Raw genomic sequence first — 24,185 nt, forward strand, 5'->3', positions numbered from 1 at the left:
GACTGTATCTTACCACGTTGGCTTGCCTGGCCTCCTCTATGTAGTGTCTATCAGTAGGTAGTTATCATGTATATAGACTGTATCTTACCACGTTGGCTTGCCTGGCCTCCTCTATGTAGTGTATCAGTAGGTAGTTATCATGTATATAGACTGTATCTTACCACGTTGTCTTGCCTGGCCTCCTCTATGTAGTGTCTATCAGTAGGTAGTTATCATGTATATAGACTGTATCTTACCACGTTGGCTTGCCTGGCCTCCTCTATGTAGTGTCTATCAGTAGGTAGTTATCATGTATATAGACTGTATCTTACCACGTTGGCTTGCCTGGCCTCCTCTATGTAGTGTCTATCAGTAGGTAGTTATCATGTATATAGACTGTATCTTACCACGTTGGCTTGCCTGGCCTCCTCTATGTAGTGTCTATCAGTAGGTAGTTATCATGTATATAGACTGTAACTTACCACGTTGGCTTGCCTGGCCTCCTCTATGTAGTGTCTATCAGTAGGTAATTATCATGTATATAGACTGTATCTTACCACGTTGGCTTGCCTGGCCTCCTCTATGTAGTGTCTATCAGTAGGTAGTTATCATGCATACAGACTGTATCTTACCACGTTGGCTTGCCTGGCCTCCTCTATGTAGTGTCTATCAGTAGGTAGTTATCATGTATATAGACTGTATCTTACCACGTTGGCTTGCCTGGCCTCCTCTATGTAGTGTCTATCAGTAGGTAGTTATCATGTATATAGACTGTATCTTACCACGTTGGCTTGCCTGGCCTCCTCTATGTAGTGAGTGGTGATGACGACTGATACTTTTCCAGTTTTCACAATCTCTACTAGATGCTGCCAGATCCTACAGGGACACATGACACAACTCAGTTTAGGGGCAACATCCTATGGTCCCAAATGGCACCCTATTCTCTATAAAGGGCACTACTTACCAGAGCTCTATGAGCCCTGGTAGTGCACTATAAAGGGAATAGGGTGCCATTTGACACACAGCCTTAGCCTAATGACCTGCCTGGGATTACCCTGACTGGACTGATTTGGCTGGGCTTTGTAACAGAGCACTGGTACCATTACACAATCAGATTATTCACCCAGATACTTCCAACAGTCATTCTGAATGAGAGACAAAATGGATTCTGTAATGAGGGGCAGAGAGTGTGTTTGACAGGTTCAGACTGTTGGAGACAGAGTGTTGTTCATAAACTACTCTGTTATCTTCAGACTGTATGTGACATGCATTATATTGGATGTAAAAGGGGGAAATGTGAAGCAGGTGAATTGTTGTAGAAGGTTTTGTATGTGTGTGTGTGTGTGTGTGTGTGTGTGTGTGTGTGTGTGTGTGTGTGTGTGTGTGTGTGTGTGTGTGTGTGTGTGTGTGTGTGCAGTACATACTTGGCTCTCAGCACAGGGTCCACCCCGACTGTGGGTTCATCCAGAATCAATAACTGGGGGTTTTGAAGTAAGGCTGCTCCTAGAGACACCCTCCGTTTCTGCCCTCCGCTGTAAACACACACACACACACACACACACACACACACACACACACACACACACACACACACACACACACACACACACACACACACACACACAATGTTACATAAAACACCTGATATATCTGATCCATCCAGCTGCATTTGTTTGACATGGGTCACACTCACTGGTTTCTCAGTGTCGTAGGTGTGTTAGCAGGGCTGGTAAGGCAGCAGAGAAACCCTGCAACATTAACCTTGTGAAGTACAAGAGGGATGTTTATTGTACTACAGGGCAGTACTGGGTCCTTGTGAGGTATAAGGGGGATGTTTATTGTACTAAAGGGTCCTTGTGAGGTATAAGAGGGATGTTTATTGTACTACAGGGTAGCACTGGGTCCTTGTGAGGTAGGGGGGATGCCGAGAGCTGGGGGCCACACCAGTACTTTCACAGGTTCAAGGGCCAATTACACTACTATGACATAATTGGTGAGTTAGTTAAGATACATTTATCTGGAGGCGTTGCTTCTGTACAGTCAGGATACTGGGACAGAGAGCTGTTGCTTCTGTACAGTCAGGATACTGGGACAGAGAGCTGTTGCTTCTGTACAGTCAGGATACTGGGACAGAGAGCTGTCGGTTCTGTACAGTCAGGATACTGGGACAGAGAGCTGTTGGTTCTGTACAGTCAGGATACTGGGACAGAGAGCTGTTGGTTCTGTACAGTCAGGATACTGGGACTGAGAGCTGTTGGTTCTGTACAGTCAGGATACTGGGACAGAGAGCTGTTGGTTCTGTACAGTCAGGATACTGGGACAGAGAGCTGTTGGTTCTGTACAGTCAGGATACTGGGACAGAGAGCTGTTGGTTCTGTACAGTCAGGATACTGGGACTGAGAGCTGTTGGTTCTGTACAGTCAGGATACTGGGACAGAGAGCTGTTGGTTCTGTACAGTCAGGATACTGGGACAGAGAGCTGTTGGTTCTGTACAGTCAGGATACTGGGACAGAGAGCTGTTGGTTCTGTACAGTCAGAATACTGGGACAGAGAGCTGTTGGTTCTGTACAGTCAGAATACTGAGACTGAGAGCTGTTGGTTCTGTACAGTCAGGATACTGGGACAGAGAGCTGTTGGTTCTGTACAGTCAGGATACTGGGACAGAGAGCTGTTGGTTCTGTACAGTCAGGATACTGGGACAGAGAGCTGTTGGTTCTGTACAGTCAGGATACTGGGACAGAGAGCTGTTGGTTCTGTACAGTCAGTGAGGGAGCCTTCTTTTGGCATTGACATCTTGACAGATGTCTGTCGCAAAAACACAGCATTTTTACAGAAGCCGTGACACACAAACAGAAACTCACTCAGGAGGAAACTGTTTCCTTCTATTTCTAGACATCTGAGCCTTGGCTGTAGCCTACTTTGTCCCCAGATCAAAATGGGATATACTAGTGCACTACTAGTGACCAGGGCACTGTGTATAGGGAATAGGGTGCAATTGGGGACTCAGCCATAGTCTCTAGGCACAGGTCACATGGTTTTGTGGACATGATGTAATCATGGACCTATGCCGGTTAGAAGAGAGGGAGGAGATTGAGACCCACTAACCCATTAACCCTTCAATCCACTAACCATTCAATCCACTAACCCTTCAACCCACTAACCCACTAACCCTTTAACCTACTAACCCTTCAACCCACTAACCCTTCAATCCACTAACACTTCAACCCACTAACCCTTCAACCCACTAACCCTTCAATCCACTAACACTTCAACCCACTAACCCTTCAACCCACTAACCCTTCAATCCACTAACCCTTCAACCCACTAACCCTTCAACCCACTAACCCTTTAACCCACTAACCCTTCAACCCACTAACCCCTCAACCCACTAACCCTTCAACCCACTAACCCTTCAACCCACTAACCCACTAACCCCTCAACCCACTAACCAATCAACCCACTAACCCTTCAACCCACTAACCCTTTAACCCACTAACCCTTTAACCCACTAACCCTTCAACCCACTAACCCTTCAACCCACTAACCCTTCAACCCACTAACCCCTCAACCCACTAACCCACTAACCCTTCAACCCACTAACCCACTAACCCTTTAACCCTTCAACCCACTAACCCTTCAACCCACTAACCCACTAACCCCTCAACCCACTAACCCTTTAACCCTTCAACCCTTCAACCCACTAACCCTTCAACCCACTAACCCCTCAACCCACGAACCCACTAACCCTTCAACCCACTAACCCTTCAACCCACTAACCCTTCAATCCACTAACCCTTCAACCCACTAACCCTTCAACCCACTAACCCATTAACCCTTCAACCCACTAACCCTTCAACCCACTAACCCTTCAACCCACTAACCCTTCAACCCACTAACCCTTCAACCCACTAACCCTTTCACCCAGAAAGGTGTGTGTGTTCTGGGGACTGATAAGTCCATTCCATCTCCATAATGTGGACATGGGTCACTGCCTCTGTATTTGGCCCCTCCTCGTCATGGGCAACAGGAAACTATCCCAGGCCAAATGAACGTCATGGGCAACAGGAAACTATCCCAGGCCAAATGAACGTCATGGGCAACAGGAAACTATCCCAGGCCAAATGAACGTCATGGGCAACAGGAAACTATCCCAGGCCAAATGAACGTCATGGGCAACAGGAAACTATCCCAGGCCAAATGAACATCATGGGCAACAGGAAACTATCCCAGACCAAATGAACGTCATGGGCAACAGGAAACTATCCCAGGCCAAATGAACGTCATGGGCAACAGGAAACTATACCAGGCCAAATGAACGTCATGGGCAACAGGAAACTATCCCAGGCCAAATGAACGTCATGGGCAACAGGAAACTATCCCAGGCCAAATGAACATCATGGGCAACAGGAAACTATCCCACGCCAAATGAACATCATGGGCAACAGGAAACTATCCCAGGCCAAATGAACGTCATGGGCAACAGGAAACTATCCCAGGCCAAATGAACATCATGGGCAACAGGAAACTATCCCAGGCCAAATGAACATCATGGGCAACAGGAAACTATCCCAGGCCAAATGAACATCATGGGCAACAGGAAACTATCCCAGGCCAAATGAACGTCATGGGCAACAGGAAACTATCCCAGGCCAAATGAACGTCATGGGCAACAGGAAACTATCCCAGGCCAAATGAACATCATGGGCAACAGGAAACTATCCCAGGCCAAATGAACATCATGGGCAGCAGGAAACTATCCCACGCCAAATGAACGTCATGGGCAACAGGAAACTATCCCAGACCAAATGAACGTCATGGGCAACAGGAAACTATCCCAGACCAAATGAACGTCATGGGCAACAGGAAACTATCCCAGGCCAAATGAACGTCATGGGCAACAGGAAACTATCCCAGACCAAATGAACGTCATGGGCAACAGGAAACTATCCCAGGCCAAATGAACATCATGGGCAACAGGAAACTATCCCAGACCAAATGAACGTCATGGGCAACAGGAAACTATCCCAGACCAAATGAACATCATGGGCAACAGGAAACTATCCCAGGCCAAATGAACATCATGGGCAACAGGAAACTATCCCAGACCAAATGAACGTCATGGGCAACAGGAAACTATCCCAGACCAAATGAACATCATGGGCAACAGGAAACTATCCCAGACCAAATGAACGTCATGGGCAACAGGAAACTATCCCAGACCAAATGAACATCATGGGCAACAGGAAACTATCCCAGACCAAATGAACATCATGGGCAACAGGAAACTATCCCAGGCCAAATGAACGTCATGGGCAACAGGAAACTATCCCAGGCCAAATGAACGTCATGGGCAACAGGAAACTATCCCAGGCCAAATGAACGTCATGGGCAACAGGAAACTATCCCAGGCCAAATGAACGTCATGGGCAACAGGAAACTATCCCACGCCAAATGAACGTGGACCATAACATCTTGCAGGTCCCATACGCTCTTCACAGAGGTCCGGAGTGACGCATTTAAAATGTGTCATATTTACTTAACGTCAACATTTAAAAAATATATAGTCCTTTATACATCGCTTTTGGAGTGTTTTATGCACCTGACTGTATAACTTCTGTTTAGATTCACTCAGCTGGACAGAGTGAAGAGACTATAGATGACTGTTATCAAGCTGGACAGAGTGTAGAGACTATAGATGACTGTTATCAAGCTGGACAGAGTGTAGAGACTATAGATGACTGTTATCAAGCTGGACAGAGTGTAGAGACTATAGATGACTGTTATCAAGCTGGACAGAGTGTAGAGGCTATAGATGACTGTTATCAAGCTGGACAGAGTGAAGAGACTATAGATGACTGTTATCAAGCTGGACAGAGTGTAGAAACTATAGATGACTGTTATCATGCTGGACAGAGTGTAGAGACTATAGATGACTGTTATCAAGCTGGACAGAGTGTAGAAACTATAGATGACTGTTATCAAGCTGGACAGTGTGTAGAGACTATAGATGACTGTTATCAAGCTGGACAGAGTGTAGAGGCTATAGATGACTGTTATCAAGCTGGACAGAGTGTAGAGACTATAGATGACTGTTATCAAGCTGTACAGAGTGTAGAGACTATAGATGACTGTTATCAAGCTGGACAGAGTGTAGAGACTATAGATGACTGTTATCAAGCTGGACAGAGTGTAGAGACTATAGATGACTGTTATCAAGCTGGACAGAGTGTAGAGACCATAGATGACTGTTATCAAGCTGGACAGAGTGTAGAGACTATAGATGACTGTTATCAAGCTGGACAGAGTGTAGAGACTATAGATGACTGTTATCAAGCTGGACAGAGTGTAGAGACTATAGATGACTGTTATCAAGCTGGACAGAGTGTAGAGACTATAGATGACTGTTATCAAGCTGGACAGAGTGAAGAGACTATAGATGACTGTTATCAAGCTGGACAGAGTGTAGAGACTATAGATGACTGTTATCAAGCTGGACAGAGTGTAGAGACTATAGATGACTGTTATCAAGCTGGACAGAGTGTAGAAACTATAGATGACTGTTATCAAGCTGGACAGTGTGTAGAGACTATAGATGACTGTTATCAAGCTGGACAGAGTGTAGAGGCTATAGATGACTGTTATCAAGCTGGACAGAGTGTAGAGACTATAGATGACTGTTATCAAGCTGTACAGAGTGTAGAGACTATAGATGACTGTTATCAAGCTGGACAGAGTGTAGAGACTATAGATGACTGTTATCAAGCTGGACAGAGTGTAGAGACTATAGATGACTGTTATCAAGCTGGACAGAGTGTAGAGACTATAGATGACTGTTATCAAGCTGGACAGAGTGTAGAGACTATAGATGACTGTTATCAAGCTGGACAGAGTGTAGAGACTATAGATGACTGTTATCAAGCTGGACAGAGTGTAGAGACTATAGATGACTGTTATCAAGCTGGACAGAGTGTAGAGACTATAGATGACTGTTATCAAGCTGGACAGAGTGAAGAGACTATAGATGACTGTTATCAAGCTGGACAGAGTGTAGAGACTATAGATGACTGTTATCAAGCTGGACAGAGTGTAGAGACTATAGATGACTGTTATCAAGCTGGACAGAGTGAAGAGACTATAGATGACTGTTATCAAGCTGGACAGAGTGTAGAGACTATAGATGACTGTTATCTAGAGACTATAGATGACTGGTATCTAGAGACTATAGATGACTGTTATCAAGCTGGACAGAGTGAAGAGACTATAGATGACTGTTATCAAGCTGGGCAGAGTGTAGAGACTATAGATGACTGTTATCTAGAGACTATAGATGACTGTTATCGCGAGACTATAGATGACTGTTATCAAGCTGGACAGAGTGTAGAGACTATAGATGACTGTTATCAAGCTGGACAGAGTGTAGAGACTATAGATGACTGTTATCAAGCTGGACAGAGTGTAGAGACTATAGATGACTGTTATCAAGCTGGACAGAGTGTAGAGACTATAGATGACTGTTATCAAGCTGGACAGAGTGTAGAGGCTATAGATGACTGTTATCAAGCTGGACAGAGTGTAGAGACTATAGATGACTGTTATCAAGCTGGACAGAGTGTAGAGACTATAGATGACTGTTATCAAGCTGGACAGAGTGTAGAGACTATAGATGACTGTTATCAAGCTGGACAGAGTGAAGAGACTATAGATGACTGTTATCAAGCTGGACAGAGTGTAGAGACTATAGATGACTGTTATCTAGAGACTATAGATGACTGTTATCGCGAGACTATAGATGACTGTTATCAAGCTGGACAGAGTGTAGAGACTATAGATGACTGTTATCAAGCTGGACAGAGTGTAGAGACTATAGATGACTGTTATCAAGCTGGACAGAGTGAAGAGACTATAGATGACTGTTATCAAGCTGGACAGAGTGTAGAGACTATAGATGACTGTTATCAAGCTGGACAGAGTGAAGAGACTATAGATGACTGTTATCAAGCTGGACAGAGTGTAGAGACTATAGATGACTGTTATCAAGCTGGACAGAGTGTAGAGACTATAGATGACTGTTATCAAGCTGGACAGAGTGAAGAGACTATAGATGACTGTTATCAAGCTGGACAGAGTGTAGAGACTATAGATGACTGTTATCTAGAGACTATAGATGACTGTTATCGCGAGACTATAGATGACTGTTATCAAGCTGGACAGAGTGTAGAGACTATAGATGACTGTTATCAAGCTGGACAGAGTGTAGAGACTATAGATGACTGTTATCAAGCTGGACAGAGTGTAGAGGCTATAGATGACTGTTATCAAGCTGGACAGAGTGTAGAGACTATAGATGACTGTTATCAAGCTGGACAGATTGAAGAAACTATAGATGACTGTTATCAAGCTGGACAGAGTGTAGAGACTATAGATGACTGTTACCAAGCTGGACAGAGTGTAGAGACTATAGATGACTGTTATCAAGCTGGACAGAGTGAAGAGACTATAGATGACTGTTATCAAGCTGGACAGAGTGTAGAGACTATAGATGACTGTTATCTAGAGACTATAGATGACTGTTATCTAGAGACTATAGATGACTGTTATCAAGCTGGACAGAGTGAAGAGACTATAGATGACTGTTATCAAGCTGGACAGAGTGTAGAGACTATAGATGACTGTTATCTAGAGACTATAGATGACTGTTATCTCGAGACTATAGATGACTGTTATCCAGCTGGACATAGTGAAGAGACTATAGATGACTGTTATCTAGAGACTATAGATGACTGTTATCTAGAGACTATAGATGACTGTTATCAAGCTGGACAGAGTGTAGAGACTATAGATGACTGTTATCTAGAGACTATAGATGACTGTTATCTCGAGGCTATAGATGACTGTTATCCAGCTGGACAGTGTGTAGAGACTATAGATGACTGTTATCAAGCTGGACAGAGTGAAGAGACTATAGATGACTGTTATCAAGCTGGACAGAGTGTAGAGACTATAGATGACTGTTATCAAGCTGGACAGAGTGAAGAGACTATAGATGACTGTTATCAAGCTGGACAGAGTGTAGAGACTATAGATGACTGTTATCAAGCTGGACAGAGTGTAGAGGCTATAGATGACTGTTATCAAGCTGGACAGAGTGTAGAGACTATAGATGACTGTTATCAAGCTGGACAGAGTGTAGAGACTATAGATGACTGTTATCAAGCTGGACAGAGTGTAGAGACTATAGATGACTGTTATCAAGCTGAACAGAGTGAAGAGACTATAGATGTAGGTACATTATCATTTACACATAGTTTCCATTTGGGTTTTGTTATTTGAATGTGTATTGAGATTGTTTTCCCCCTAATTAAAACAAATAAATGAACAATGATATAAATCCAACCCATCCGTGGGCCATATTTAATGGGCCCCTATGTTTGACACCACTGTGTTGACACGGTTGTGTTACCTGAGATTTCGGACTAGTTTGCTCTTCTGAGGTAAGTCCAGGAAGTCCACCAGGAAGTCCATGCGTGCCTGGGTGTCCGTAGCTGACAGGCCGTGGATCCTTCCGAAGAACGTCAGGGTGTCACTGATGGTAAACTCATTGTACAACGCCAGGTCCTAAAGGAGAAACACAATGTTATGTCATGGTATGTGTTGTGTTGATATCAAATCAAACTTTATTTATACAGCACATTTATTACAAAGGTGAGAAAGGTAAAAACACTAAACGTTTTCTATACAAATTTTAATTGAAGATAGACAAGAACTAAATGACGAGACAAATTAAAATGGTGTGTTTTGCTACAGTACGTTATGTTGACATATCAGGTTGTCATGGTATTTATAGTCATATGTCAATACACTTCCATAGTGTCTAAAAGGTTAGGAGTCCATTTGGAACTGAGGTTTATGCATCTGTCAAATCAAATCAAATCTTATTTGTCACATGCTTCGTAAACAACAGGTGTAGACTAACAGTGAAATGCTCACTTATGGGGCCCTTCCCAACAATGCAGAGAGAAAAATAGAACAATTATAACACGAGGAATAAATACAATGAGTAACGATAATTTAGCTATATACACGGGGTTACCAGTATCGGGTCGATGGGTAATTGAGGTAGATATGTACATATAGGTAGGGGTAAAGGGACTAGGCAACAGGATAGATAATAAACAGTAGCAGCAGCGTACATGATGAGTCAAAATAGTTAGTGAAAAAAGGGTCAATGCAGATTGTCCGGGTAGCAATTGGTAAACTATTTAACTAGTTAACTACTAACTAACTAGCAGTCTTATGGCTTTGGGGTAGCAGCTGTTCAGGGTCCTGTTGGTTCTAGACTTGGTGCATCGGCACCGCTTGCCTTGCGGTAGCAGAGAGAACAGTCTATGGCATGGGTGGCTGGAGTCTTTTACAATATTTAGGGTCTTCTTCTGACACCGCCTGGTATAGAGGTCCTGGATGGCAGGGAGCTCTGCCCCGGTGAAGTACTGGGACCGTCTGCACTACCCTCTGTAGTGCCTTGAGGTCGGATGCCAAGCAGTTGCCATACCAAGCAGTGATGCAACAAGTCAAGATGCTCTCAATGTTGCAGCTGTAGAACTTTTTGAGGATCTGAGGGCCCATGCTAAATATTATTAGCCTCCTGAGGTGAGAGAGGAGTTGTCGTGCCTTTTTCATGACTGTGTTGGTGTGTGTGGACCATAATTATTACTTAGTGACGCGAACACCAAGGAAATTGAAGCTCAGCACTCTATTTCCTGTAGTCCATTATCAGCTAATTTGTCTTGTTGACGTCGTCGTCGGTGATCAGGCCAACCACCGTTGTGTCGTCAGCAAACTTAATGATGGTGTTGGAGTCGTGCGCGGCCACGCAGGTGTGGGTGAACTGGAAGTACAGGAGGGGACTAAGCACGTACCCCTGAGGGACCCCCGTGTTGAGGATCAGTGTGGAGGATCAATGTGTTGTTACCTACCCTCACCACCTGGGGGCAGCCCATCAGGAATTCCAGGATCCAGTTGCAGAGGGAGGTGTTCAGTCCCAGGGTTCTGAGTTTAGTGATGAGCTTGGAGGGCACTATGGTGTTGAACGCTGAGCTGTAGTCTATGAACAGCATTCTCACATAGGTGTTCCTCTTGTCCAGGTGGGAAAGTGCAGTGTGGAGTGCGATAGAGATTGCGTCATCTATGAATCTATTTACCTGTGGTATGTTGTGTACCTATAAGTTAACAGTTTACCTGTGGCATGTACCCCACCATCCTCCCAGGGACCTGGTGACCAGGAAATGCGGGCGGCTTCCCCAACACGCTGATGTGCCCTCGGGAGATCTTCAGTGTTCCCACAATGCATTTCAACAGTGTGGTCTTCCCACACCCACTCGGACCCAGCAGGCCGTAGCTGTAAGATAACAGGAAGAACATTCGCACTAAATCATACATATTACTACAGTATGATAGTATGATACGATAGTATAGTGTGATAGTATAGTATGATAGTATAGTTTGATATGATAGTATAGTATGATAGTATATCATAGTATTATAGTATAGTATGATACGAAAGTATAGTATGACAGTATAGTAAGATATGATAGTATAGTATAGTATGATAGTATAGTACGATAGTATGATATGATAGTATAGTATGATATGATAGTACAGTATGATAGTATCGTATGATATGATAGTATAGTATGATAGTATCGTATGCTATGATAGTATGATAGTATAGTATGATATGATAGTACAGTATGATATGATAGTATGATCTGATAGTACAGTATGATAGTATCGTATGATATGATAGTACAGTATGATAGTATTGTATGATATGATAGTATCGTATGATATGATAGTATAGTATGGTAGTATATCATGGTATATCATATTATGATAGTATGATATGCCAGTATAGTATGACAGTATAGTATGATAGTATCATATGATATGATAGTACAGTATGGTAGTATATCATGGTATATCATATTATGATAGTATGATATGCCAGTACAGTATGACAGTATAGTCTGATATGACAGTATGATAGTTCAGTATGTAATCTGTATAACTCAGTATGGTCTGACTCTTAAGCATAACTCACATAAAACTTCCAATGACATTGATGCATGATTCACGTGGGAATCCATGTTAAATGTAATTTATATATGCAAGAACCCAATTACATTGTCTACTTTATGTAAGGTTTAGATCAGGGGTATTCAACTCTGACCCTACGAGGTCCGGGAGCATGCTGGTTTTCTGTTCTCCCTGATCATTAATTGCAAGGACCTGGTGTCCCAGGTCTAAATCAGTCTCTGATTAAAGTTCAGTTTGAAGGTAGAGAGTATCATTAGGTTTTAAGCAGAGTGCAAATGATACTGTGGAGAAATACAACACAGAATAACAGTACCGCACTGTAAAAAGAAACATATGTTGATTCAACATACTTTTGTAACGCTGCAAGAGGATTGTGAGTTTGTTCAACATTTTTGGCATATTGGCTGACCCTACAGAAATTCTCAAGTTGAATTGTATGTTCACTCAACTGTACATTTTAGGTTCAGTAAAAACATACAATTAAATCTGAGAATGTATTTGCATATTTCCCAGTGTGCCTTGCCTTTTCCAGTGAATTGTAGTTACCACCCATGACTGTATTTGTTAATGACAGAGACATGGTTGTTGAATGGCTTTCATTCCTGTAGCCTTCACCAAGTGAATGTTATCTTTATAATTCTATTCTTTATGACCATAAATCATAATGCCTTCCAAGTTAAGTTACACCCTAACACAGTTGTTTGAAACTCCTGTTTTACACACCACATCAAGCCTGTAAGTAATATTATGCTGGCTTGAAAAGTGATGTGTAATTCCTATTAGAATCCAGCCAGAGTAAGGATATTCAACAACTGGAACTTTGAATTAATGCGCAACCTGCATTGAGGATGACTGCAGGGGTAGGGAAGATTATTGAGACCACCTAAATCATCTTACCTGGAACAGCCATCTCATTAACAGGTGCAACTACGAACAGATTGGATTGGTTTAGAAACATCTGTTATGTTATGTATGTTTGTGTAGCATAAAACTAATCCACCAACAACTGTGTGTGCTACATTAACAAAACAGGTATTGAAACAAACTATTCTGAAAATCAACCTGCAAGAGCATGGTGGGCAATATTGTAATGATGTGTGTGGTTTTGAGCAAACATGAATTAGTAATTTTACGAAACAAGCTTGTTCAAATGCAGCTCACTTCGAGCAAAGTTCAATAAAACAAACTTTAACTCATTTGCTCAAATTCTTGTGCTTTTGAAGTCCACTCAACTCACAGAATAACGCAGATTAAGCAGTTGTCTTTGTGTGTGTGTGTGTGTGTGTGTGTGTGTGTGTGTGTGTGTGTGTGTGTGTGTGTGTGTGTGTGTGTGTGTGTGTGTGTGTGTGTGTGTGTGTGTGAGAGAGAGAGAGAGGGGGGGAACAGAGAGAAAGAAAAGGAAGGGAGAAAGAGAAACAAAAACAGACAAAGACAGAAAGACTAAGAGAGCGAGAGAAAGAGAGGAAAGAGAAAGATAGTTTCAACATCAACAAGAGGCTCTTCATTAAATACTGTAGATGTTTATTTTACTGGGTTTTCTTAATCTATTTCTTATATTATTTTCTTTCTACAGTCCACCTTGTCACCCTACTCCTCCTTTTCTGAGTGTTCACCACCCTACTCCTCCTCCTTCTCTGAGTGTTCACCACCCTACTCCTCATCCTTCTCTGAGTGTTTACCACCCTACTCCTCCTCATTCTCTGAGTGTTTACCACCCTACTCCTCCTTCTCTGAGTGTTCACCACCCTACTCCTCCTCCTTCTCTGAGTGTTTACCACCCTACTCCTCCTCCTCTGAGTGTTCACCACCCTACTCCTCCTTCTCTGAGTATTTACCACCCTGTCACCCTACTCCTCCTTCTCTGAGTGTTTACCACCCTGTCACCCTACTCCTACTTCTCTGAGTGTTTACCACCCTACTCCTCCTTCTCTGAGTGTTTACCACCCTGTCACCCTACTCCTACTTCTCTGAGTGTTTACCACCCTACTCCTCCTTCTCTGAGTGTTCACCACCCTACTCCTCCTCCTTCTCTGAGTGTTTACCACCCTACTCCTCCTCCTCTGAGTGTTCACCACCCTACTCCTCCTTCTCTGAGTATTTACCACCCTGTCACCCTACTCCTCCTTCTCTGAGTGTTTACCACCCTGTCACCCTACTCCTACTTCTCTGAGTGTTTACCACCCTACTCCTCCTTCTCTGAGTGTTCACCACCCTGTCGCCCTACTCCGGCTTTTCATTAGGTTCAGACCCAGGGCCCTTTGTAATGGAATCTGAGGCTCTGTGTAAATCAAATCTAATTGAGCTGTGTGTCAGTGGAGCTCACGTCACCTGCCACTAAGGGAGAGAGATGTTGAAACAACAATACTTTATAAGAAAGAGAATTGTGCTGAAGAGAAAGTATTCAGTTGTTACAACTGTCAAAGGACAATATTCAGCCACTACTGTTGAGGCAACAAACATTTCAGCTGTTAGGCTATCATCAGTGTGTGGACAAAAACACAATTACATATTAATAACATGTAAGATCATTACATATTAATAACATAAAAGACCATTACATATTAATAACATGTAAGACCAGCACATATTAATAACATGTAAGAACATTACATATTAATAACATGTAAGATCATTACATATTAATAACATGTAAGAACATTACATATTAATAACATGTAAGAACATTACATATTAATAACATGTAAGTCCATTACATAAGTCCATTACATATTAATACCATGTAAGTCCATTACTTATTAGCGATATTAACATGCTCTGTCTTACTGCGGGGTGAAATGGTGTTTTGACTTATCCTGGACACTCAGGACAACCTTTTCTGATTGAATACCCCACAGGGCAGTACGCACTACTGAGGTTAGTGTCATGGTGTAAGGTTAGGGTTAGGACTGGGTAAAGTTGTAGTGTCAATATGGTTTACTCACATCTGTCCCTGTGGCACGGTCAAGTTGAGATTACTCAGGACTTTGAGTTCCCGTACGACCGACACACTTCCCGACACCGGATCGCCGAACCCCCAGCCCCGGGGAGGGGGAGGAGCTTCCTCGTCTGCCTTCATCCTTCCCTCCGCCAACTGGAAGAAGAAAAACAAGTTAAAAAAATCAATCACCCCCTTCACAGCATTATGGCCCAGTGTTGTGATTAGGGTTTCTTTCCCAAAATTCCCATGTTTTCCAGAAACCCCAGTTAGAAGATTCATGGAATCAGGAAGGAATAGGCAGGAAATCCAGGAATCCTCCAACCAGGGTTTCATGAAAACCTGGGAATTTGGGGAAAGTTACCCGAATGTTGCAGCCCAAGTAGCAATTGGGGGAGAACAGCCGGGGCAGGACGTGAACCGGCGACTATGGTTACAGGGCAAGTGTTACTATTACCTATGCCATTAAGGGACTCGTTGCTGAAACAGACGCAGTAGCACATACAGGGAAAACACACCAGGCTGCGTTACAAAGGGCACAACCATATTCCAGACGTAGTGCACTACATTTGACCAGAGCCCATATAGGACCCTGGTCAAAAGTAGTGCACTATCTTTGGCCAGAGCCCATATAGGACCCTGGTCAAAAGTAGTGCATTATCTTTGGCCAGAGCCCATATAGGACCCTGGTCAAAAGTAGTGCACTATATGGAAAATTGGTTGTCATTTGGGATGCAGACCAACTAAGGACTTGCTCATTACGGACAACAGAATGTGAACTAAATGACATCTTCTCAGCAAGTCGCTGCCATGAATCTGTCTGTGTCATGTAGCAGACCTGTGTTGAAATATTATTTGACAATCATTTGAAATGCTTTCTCTGTGCTTGATTGATCTTGCCTGGTTTAATGGGACCAATATAATAGTCCCACAACTGTAAACCCTGCCCATCTGGCACTCCAGGTAGGCTAAAGCAAACGATCAAAGTATTTGAGAGAGATCAAAACAGAATATGAACCCAGGTCTGGTGGTGGCGTGCCTGTAACTTGGCCTGCATTGAATCTAGGTCGTAGAGCAACCCACACTGGCACCCTATTCCCTACGTAGTGCACTACTTTTCACCAAGGCCCATAGGGATATAGTGGTCTATATAGGGAATAGGGTACCATTTGGGACGCACCCTGGGTCAAAATCATCTTTAATCCCTGCCTCCTGTCTCCTGTTTCATTCTCCCTTTCTCTGTGTTGGCGTCCCTTGTTTGTCTCCCTTTCTCTGTGCTGGCTTCCCCTGTTTCATTCTCCCTTTCTCTAGGTTGGCTTCCCCTGTTTCATTCTCCATTTCTCTGTGTTGGCTTCCCTTGTTTGTCTCCCTTTCTCTGTGTTGGCTTCCCCTGTTTCATTCTCCCTTTCTCTGTGTTGGCTTCCCCTGTTTCATTCTCCCTTTCTCTGTGCTGGCTTCCCCTGTTTCATTCTCCCTTTCTCTGTGTTGGCTTCCCCTGTTTCATTCTCCTTTCTCTGTGTTGGCTTCCCTTGTTTGTCTCCCTTTCTCTGTGTTGGCTTCCCTTCTCCCTCACATAATCCAGCATCTTTCATTCCACCGTTGGGAGATTAGAGGGAAACCACTCCGTAATCTGACTCATTCGATCAAGGTCACCTTCTTTGACACAATGCCACATGGCAGCATATGTACAGACCTGTACTATCGTTATAATAGTAATAGCCAGGACACTGTTGTGCTGTAATAACGTTGTAATATAGGATATTGATAAGTGACACATTATAAAGCACATCTACACAGACAGACGTATTCATTCACTGTAAGGGAATTTGTCCATGGTTCTTTTCTTTCTGCTTGAAGTTCAACGTTTTTATTAATCAAATTGCAGACCGCAAATGATCTGAAATACTTGATATTAACAGATTAAAGACTCCAGTTCAAGTTTAAAGAAGCTCCATAAAAATAAGATTTTTTTTTTTAAAGTATCATTTGAGCCATCCAACAAGATGTTGAAGTAAACTACTGTGTTCACCTGATTACTTTAAATTGAGAGAATCAATTGGAAGCCAGGTAGGCTACATTTGATGCTAACGACGAGCGTCACACCGATTTGTCGTTATTATATCAGATACCCACTGATACTGTACTATACGTTTAACCTACCTAATCTTTGAAAGAGGGACAATCACAAAAAATATAAAAACACGAAAACTCAAGCTGAATGCTTAATTTAGCCAACTAGGAATAACAGCTTGTCCAACATTGTGACAGAGACTCACCTGAAATAGTCCTTCTCCTCAAGGAGACGTTTAGTAGCCTACTGGGGATGAAGAGCAACAATGTAGCCACCTGCACTGTAGTCTGTGTGTGTCTGCCTAGCCAACGGTGTAGGTAGGTTATATTGCAACGTGGTAGAGCAGGTTGGGTTTCGAGAAGGGAGAAGTCTCTCTCTGGAACACATGCACCTGTTATTCTACTACTAAATTACATTAACAGAGAATTAGCGAGACAAATGATAAACTAGAAAAACAAACCACGACACTCCTACCACGACACCTTCCTATGATTTTCTTCAGTTTAGGTGGCCTATATACGGCAGCGGGACTCCCATCGTAAGAAACGGAGCAGCCATATATTCTGTTGTAAATGGAACAACAAATTAATTTATAGGCGCAATAACATTCCAACTGGTGCCGGTTCGCTCTTTCGTGAATCAGCAGTGCATTTATCCAAAGCTAATTTAGCCCGTCTGCTATCATCACAATCCGATACAGAATATAGAACAAGCGTTCGCTCTCCAATCATTTTGTAGACAAAAACTACCTTACAGAGAGCCTGACAACTTCCGCTTCACTGCACCTCCAAAACGGAGCATGTCGGACTCTGTCGGTTCGCCCAACTAGCGCATTTATCCTACAATTGACCATGAATTCGGCAGCGAAAGCGTCATGCATGCATGACCTGTGATGCGTGTTGGTGCCTGGCTATTTTTATACATCGGTTGGCTCCATGCCCGTATAGACAGCTGCTAGGTTTTCACGTCATTTCAAATCAATGCTTCTTTTATAAACGCCGCAGTGCACTTCCACTCTGCACCAGACATTCCATTTTATGCCCACAGGAACGGAATTCAAACACGCGTCTCCTTTTATTCCATCACTATATTTTCCCACATCCTAAGGATGTCCCTGTTTACTGGGCCTATGGTGCTTTTTTTCTGGAATGCTAATTGTCTATGGAGTTATTTCAGCATATACATATCAGCGTTAGCCGTATTGCATTGTCAGATCTTCCATAAAACACCTCACTAAATAATGCCCCCATGTATCCAGCTTTGCCGGTTTACAAACGTTGCATACCTGCTCCTCCATCTCGGTGCATTCGGGCGGTCCTCCTGTCGTCGCAGCATCATCCGCGGCTGCTGCCTCAGAGGCCATGGTCGTCGGTTGGCGGGAGATGCATCCAGCCTCAGCTCCCCAGCAGATGGCCTCACTAAAATCAATAGGCTACTATCTCCATCTACTGGTGAAGGAAAGGGAACTATAGGAAAGTTGTCTGAAAACAGACCAATACTTTGTTTTATTAGCAAGCATCAAATGCAAACAATACAGGCAATCATACAAACATGTAAAACATGTTCAGTAACATCTGACCACACAAAACAGAGACAATTAATTTACATAATATCAACAGAAAAGTGCCTTAGGCCAAATTAATTAAGATTATGTGTCCGAAAATTTCAGATGAGACAATACTTTTTCCAATGGGAGTAACAAAATAAAAAGGTGTGCATCAACTATATCGTTTTTGGTCATGCCTGTCTAAACCGCCCCTCTGTGTGACGGGGACTTCCGGTGAGGGTTGGTGGGATGTCTCTCAACCGGAGGTGTGTCTTCAGTAGGGAGGGAAGAGGAAGCTGCTGCACCACATCGGTCTGCAGCAGAACCACTGAACCCAACTCTTCCCTGACCCGCACAGCCTGCAGAGATGAGAGAGGCTACACACTCTAGATAGAGACAGAGAGAGAGGACACACACACACACACACACACTTTGGAATTCAAATATGTCACACTAAATAGCATCTGCTGAATGACAAAAATGTAATGTGTAAATGTTATTGTGTGTTACCTAGCCTTCACAGGGCTACCCCTGCCCCTCCAACCTAACCTTCACAGGGCTACCCCTGCCCCTCCAACCTAACCTTCACAGGGCTACCCCTGCCCCTCCAACCTAACCTTCACAGGGCTACCCCTGCCCCTCCAACCTAACCTTCACAGGGCTACCCCTGCCCCTCTAACCTAACCTTCACAGGGCTACCCCAGCCCCTCCGACCTAGCCTTCACAGGGCTACCCCTGCACCTCCATCCTAGCCTTCACAGGGCTACAGCTGCCCTTCCAATTACCCTTCACAGGGCTACCCCTGCTGCTCTGGTCTGGAGAGGCTCCCGCTTGGCTGCTCTGGTCTGGAGAGGCTCCCGCTCGGCTGCTCTGGTCTGGAGAGGCTCCTGCTCGGCTGCTCTGGTCTGGGTATGCCCCTGTGTTTGAGGATATACTGCATCTCTGATTCACAACAGGTCAGAATGTAGAACCATATCTGTTCTGTGTGTGTGTGTGTGTGTGTGTGTGTGTGTGTATATATGTCTGTTTACCTTAAGAGCAGCCTGATGAGGGCAGGATCTCTTGGAGCCACAGTGTCTTGTGTATGTTCCGTTGAACTCTCCCCCTTCCCGAACCAGCAACTCCACCATATCTGTGTGTCCAGCGTCTACAGCTACACAGACCATCCAATAACATTTGGTGTAAAACTTCTAAGAAGGTTGACGAAGTCCTTCTGTTGTGTGTGTGTTACCTGAGTATAGAGGACAGGACATAGAGAGGCCGTCAGCTGGCTTGTTCGGGGTCAGCGTCTGTTTCAAGGAGTTGGACCACATCCAGGTGTCCATTCTGAGCAGCCATGTACCGCGCCGACTGACCCGCATCTGTCAGAGGGGTCACGTAGGCAAGGCAACCAAGGGAAGAGCTTGCTGCACCGAGCCAATGGAAAGAGGATCCTCTTTAGCTTATTGAGGTGCACTTCCAGGTGCCAAGTAGGCTTGGGCGGTGTGTTGTATACCGGGGTATTTGGAAAAAGCCACGGGATGTTTGTTTTTTAAATACCATCGTAACTATTTATTTGAAGTTTATTTTAAAACATTTGAATATTTGTATCTACTTTTTAAGTAAATACCTGCGGTCAACTTGTGCAATACATTAGGAGATGAAGAAGATCAAGTTGTTCACTTCAACTGTCACAATGTTTCACTATGAAGCTTACCGGGCGTCCCCAGTCATATGCTGTTTGTTTACTCACTGTTGTGCAGCAGAGGCCAGCAGCATGCCACCCTGTAGCCCACTGCTGTTTGTTTACTCACTGTCGTGCAGCAGAGGCCAGCAGCATGCCACCCTGTAGCCCACTGCTGTTTGTTTACTCACTGTCGTGCAGCAGAGGCCAGCAGTATGCCACCCTGTAGCCCACTGCTGTTTGTTTACTCACTGTCGTGCAGCAGACGCCAGCAGCATGCCACCCTGTAGCCCACTGCTGTTTGTTTACTCACTGTCGTGCAGCAGACGCCAGCAGCATGCCACCCTGTAGCCCACTGCTGTTTGTTTACTCACTGTCGTGCAGCAGACGCCAGCAGCATGCCACCCTGTAGCCCACTGCTGTTTGTTTACTCACTGTCGTGCAGCAGACGCCAGCAGCATGCCACCCTGTAGCCCACTGCTGTTTGTTTACTCACTGTCGTGCAGCAGAGGCCAGCAGCATGCCACCCTGTAGCCCACTGCTGTTTGTTTACTCACTGTCGTGCAGCAGAGGCCAGCAGCATGTCACCCTGTAGCCCACTGCTGTTTGTTTACTCACTGTCGTGCAGCAGAGGCCAGCAGCATGCCACCCTGTAGCCCACTGCTGTTTGTTTACTCACTGTCGTGCAGCAGAGGCCAGCAGCATGTCACCCTGTGTCCCACTGCTGTTTGTTTACTCACTGTCGTGCAGCAGAGGCCAGCAGCATGCCACCCTGTAGCCCACTGCTGTTTGTTTACTCACTGTCGTGCAGCAGAGGCCAGCAGCATGCCACCCTGTATCCCACTGCTGTTTGTTTACTCACTGTCGTGCAGCAGACGCCAGCAGCATGCCACCCTGTAGCCCACTGCTGTTTGTTTACTCACTGTCGTGCAGCAGAGGCCAGCAGCATGCCACCCTGTAGCCCACTGCTGTTTGTTTACTCACTGTCGTGCAGCAGAGGCCAGCAGCATGTCACCCTGTAGCCCACTGCTGTTTGTTTACTCACTGTTGTGCAGCAGAGGCCAGCAGCATGCCACCCTGTATCCCACTGCTGTTTGCAGGGTCAGTCCCTGGATGTGAGACCAGATGCTGCTGGAAGTGGTGTTGGAGGGCTAGTAGGAGGCACTCTTTCCTCTGGTCTAACAAATTGGTCAATAAAGATTCAATGGCATTTATTGTAAGAGTAGGGGTGATAACCCTGGTGTCCTGGCTAAATTCCCCATCTGGCCCTCATACCATCATGGACACCTAATCATCCCCAGCTTCCAATTGGCTCATTCATCTTCCCTGTAACTATTGGGTGGAATGAGATGTTCGATGACCAGATGTCCACATACACAACCAAAAGTAAGTGTTTAGCTTCCTCCAGAAATACACGTTTTTGTGTGTATTTAACATATCTCAATTAACAATATTTTAAATAGGTCCAAATCCAGGCTCCAGTCCATATTTCTGGCTCCAACCTACACTAAACCACATAACATCACTAATAACATTACTGTTATTCTCCATGCTTCTTATATCAGTCCACTTCTTCCCAGTTGCCAGGACAACAAACTGCTTATTTGTAGTCTGATATGCCTAGTTGTCTTTTTAATTTGATTGTAAAAAAAAAACAATATATAAAAACAAACAGAGTACACAACAGAGTATCCAAACATAACAAACAGTCAGAGTAATGCAGCCCATACATTATGTCAACACCTTGTTACTACATTCAACCTTTTGGTTGTGTGTGTTATCAGAAGAAGAAATGTTCTTTATATATTGTTCAATTTCATTCCAAAAATAGTAAAGAGGTTTTTGTCATTTACATTTATGAATATGGAATTGAGATAAAATACCAATGAGGTTGATTTAAGAAGAAAGATTTTGCTATACTTTTAAAACCAAATATCACATTTTCTAGTAGAAGGGAAAATGTTTATGATCGAAAACAATCTCCAGATATCTTGCCACAGCTTCCTGGTATAAGAGCAATACCAAACTAAATGTGAAGCAGTCTCCTGTTGGTCATCACAGAAGGTAATGTTGGTCATCACAGAAGGTCATGTTGGTTTTAAGTTTTAAGTTTAAGTTTAAGTCATTTAGCAGACGCTCTTATCCAGAGCGACTTACAAGTTAATTTTTACCTTTTTTATTTTTTTTTTATTTAACCAGGCAAGTCAGTTAAGAACACATTCTTATTCTTCAATGACGGCCTGGGAACAGTGGGTTAACTGCCTGTTCAGGGGCAGAACGACAGATTTGTACCTTGTCGGCTCGGGGGTTTGAACTCACAACCTTCCGGTTACTAGTCCAACGCTCTAACCACTAGGCTACCCTGCCGCCCCGGTCATTACAGAAGGTCATGTTGGTCATTACAGAAGGTAGGTCATTACAGAAGGTCATGTTGGTCATTACAGAAGGTCATGTTGGTAATGTCGGTCAATACAGAAGGTCATGTCGGTCATCACAAAAGGTAATGTTGGTCATTACAGAAGGTAGGTAATTACAGAATGTAATGTTGGTCATCACAGAAGGCCATGTTGGTCATCACAGAAGGTAATGTTGGTCATCACAGAAGATAATGTTGTTCATCACAGAGGGTAATGTTGGTCATTACAGAAGGTAATGTTGATCATCACAGAAGATCATGTTGGTCATTACAGAAGGTAGGTCATTACAGAAGGTCATGTTGGTCATTACAGAAGGTCATGTTGGTAATGTCGGTCAATACAGAAGGTCATGTCGGTCATCACAAAAGGTAATGTTGGTCATTACAGAAGGTAGGTAATTACAGAATGTAATGTTGGTCATCACAGAAGGCCATGTTGGTCATCACAGAAGGTAATGTTGGTCATCACAGAAGATAATGTTGATCATCACAGAAGATCATGTTGGTCATTACAGAAGGTAGGTCATTACAGAAGGTCATGTTGGTAATGTCGGTCAATACAGAAGGTCATGTTTTTCATCACAAAAGGTAATGCTGTTCATCACAGAAGGTAATGTTGGTCATTACAGAAGGTAGGTCATTACAGAAGGTCATGTTTTTCATCACAAAAGGTTATGTTGGTCATTACAGAAGGTAATGTTGGTCATCACAGAAGGTCATGTTGGTCATTACAGAAGGTAATGTTGGTCATTACAGAAGGTAATGTTGGTCATCACAGAAGGTAATGTTGGTCATCACAGAAGGTAATGTTGGTCATTACAGAAGGTCATGTTGGTCATTACAGAAGGTAGGTCATTACAGAAGGTAGGTCATTACAGAAGGTAGGTCATTACAGAAGGTCATGTTGGTCATTACAGAAGGTAATGTTGGTCATTACAGAAGGTAGGTCATTACAGAAGGTCATGTTGGTCATTACAGAAGGTGATGTTGTTAATGTCGGTCATCACAGAAGGTAATGTTGGTAATGTCGGTCATTTCAGAAGGTAGTGTTGATCATCACAGAAGGTCATGTTGGTCATCACAGAAGGTAATGTTGGTCATTACAGAAGGTAATGTTGGTCATTACAGAAGTTAATGTTGATAATGTCAGTCATTTCAGAAGGTAGTGTTGATCATCACAGAAGGTCATGTTGGCCACCACAGAAGGTAATGTTGGTCATTACAGAAGGTACAAGAAACATCAATGTATTTTATAAACTTCAAGATCATGTTTAGTAGGGCAGCACTTGTGGATTCATTTATATTAAACCTCTTTAATATTATTAGTTAAAAGAAACTTCTGAGAAAGAGATCAAACATTTTCCCAATGAATATTTCTTAAAAAGGCATTCGAGAAGGACATGACATATGGGCCGAAATCCTTTCTCTGGCCAAAAGCTACGCCACGGACGTTACTTCCTTCTGCGCAACGAAGTATGTAG

At 43.7% G+C, this 24,185-nt stretch overlaps 1 pseudogene; it reads right to left on the reverse strand.

Moving 5' to 3' along the window:
* Window positions 1–15,149, reverse strand: part of LOC135528872 (ABC transporter G family member 20-like) — a 56,833-nt pseudogene extending 41,684 nt beyond the window's left edge.
* Between the last annotated feature and the right edge of the window lie 9,036 nt (window positions 15,150–24,185).

This window comes from Oncorhynchus masou, unplaced genomic scaffold (genome assembly GCF_036934945.1).
Source record: "Oncorhynchus masou masou isolate Uvic2021 unplaced genomic scaffold, UVic_Omas_1.1 unplaced_scaffold_1052, whole genome shotgun sequence".
NCBI classification, from domain to species: Eukaryota; Metazoa; Chordata; class Actinopteri; order Salmoniformes; family Salmonidae; genus Oncorhynchus; species Oncorhynchus masou.